This window comes from Cucurbita moschata, unplaced genomic scaffold (genome assembly GCF_002738365.1).
Source record: "Cucurbita moschata cultivar Rifu unplaced genomic scaffold, Cmos_1.0 Cmo_Scf00051, whole genome shotgun sequence".
Taxonomy (NCBI): domain Eukaryota; kingdom Viridiplantae; phylum Streptophyta; class Magnoliopsida; order Cucurbitales; family Cucurbitaceae; genus Cucurbita; species Cucurbita moschata.
In genome coordinates this window covers 961,262-962,766 of record NW_019268567.1, presented here as the reverse complement: position 1 = coordinate 962,766, position 1,505 = coordinate 961,262, and the positions used below count along the sequence as shown (strand labels likewise).

The window sequence follows — 1,505 nt, the reverse complement described above, 5'->3', positions numbered from 1 at the left end:
GGGGGGGGGGGGGGGGGGGGGGGTGCGAGATGGCCGAGGAGCATGGTATGGTACACTACAATTGTATTTTTTATAATTAATCAAAAACCCTAAAGACTAGAACAGACAGACTAAATATTGTAAAGGACTGGCCATTGAGAATACGTTTCACTACTATAAATGCTAGTGTAGTCATCATATCAGTGTGTATTTGACTGATTCACATGTTGGATTAGGCCTTCCTTTTAACTAATCAGCTCAACACACAGACTAAAAACTTCTCAAGATGAGAACAAAGCAATAAGAAATGCAATTTCAACTGTCCACCGCAATACAATCTAAAATTTCCCATGACATCATAAGCTGGAGATTAGCTTGCTAACAAGAAGGAAAATTCTAAATTCATAGTCTTAACTCCAACCATTCAATTCACGATATGAATATACCTCATGGATAGAGTGGTACTCAAATCCTCAAGAATATACAAACATGTTTGAAATTAAATGATACGCACGAATAAGGTAAAACCAAAATTACACCCCGAAACGCTTACAACTAAGTAGGTCTCCCATTATCTAAATTCAAATTTTCATTCATGTATGAGATTCAATTGTTGTACCTTCGGTTAAAAAAAAAAAACCACTAGTTTTAGTTACGAGGAACTCAAACTCTCTATGTATGTCAGCCCTCTCTGCATCTAAAAGAAGAACAAAAAGAAAAATCCTCGAACCAAAGGAATTCCTTCATTCCATCCTACGGCCATCTCCGATGACCTCCGAGTATAATATCCAAGAAATACACGCACATATATATAAATATAAAGCTTCAAATCGTAGGAAACTGTAGCTAACCATACCAAGTAGTCGACAAGTCTCAAAGCGAGTCAGCGGTAGGCGATTTCTTTCCCAAATATGGAGCAATCCGTCCTAATCCTGACCTTAGCTGCTTGTTCTGGCACCTATTAGCTTCTGCATCACCATTCGATTGTTCCATCGCCATCCCTATTTCATCCTAGAGAACTCCCTACCATTTTTTGCCTCAAAACTACGGCTTCCTACAATTCTAAAACCCCTTGCCGTAATGGCTTCAACCAGTTCGGTTTCCTCCAAGTCCCTCTTCAGAGAAACACCCCCACCCGCATTAAAATTGCTCTTCTTCCGCACACGAGTAAATTCTCGCAACCAAAAAGAAAAAATAAATAAATCAATATATATATATATATATATATATTGAGGAGTTAGTTGAGAGATAATTGTAAATCCAATTTTAAATTAATAATATCTAGACTCTTTTCTTTTTTTTTTACGCTAAAAATTTTATTTAACGTGGCTTGTGGATAAAAATTCGTCCGGGTAAATAATTTTCCAAATTAATTATGATGTCGTCGTTATAAATAAATAAATAAAGATTTCATTAAATCGAGCGCGTGTTGGATGTTGTTTTTACTAAAATACCCCTTTTCTCACCCTTTGGGACCCGTACTTTTCTGTAATTTGACTGGGTTTTTTTTTTTTTTTTTTTTTTTA

At 36.1% G+C, this 1,505-nt stretch overlaps 1 protein-coding gene across 2 annotated transcripts in view; it reads right to left on the bottom strand.

The window, feature by feature from the left end:
• LOC111435950 (ABC transporter D family member 1) overlaps positions 1-1,161 on the bottom strand; it is a 22,445-nt gene extending 21,284 nt beyond the window's left edge. For both annotated transcript variants that reach the window (XM_023073581.1, XM_023073582.1), the window contains exon 1: positions 836-1,161. The gene's annotated coding sequence lies outside the window, so the exon portion shown is untranslated. The remainder of the gene's footprint in view (positions 1-835) is intronic.
• Between the last annotated feature and the right edge of the window lie 344 nt (positions 1,162-1,505).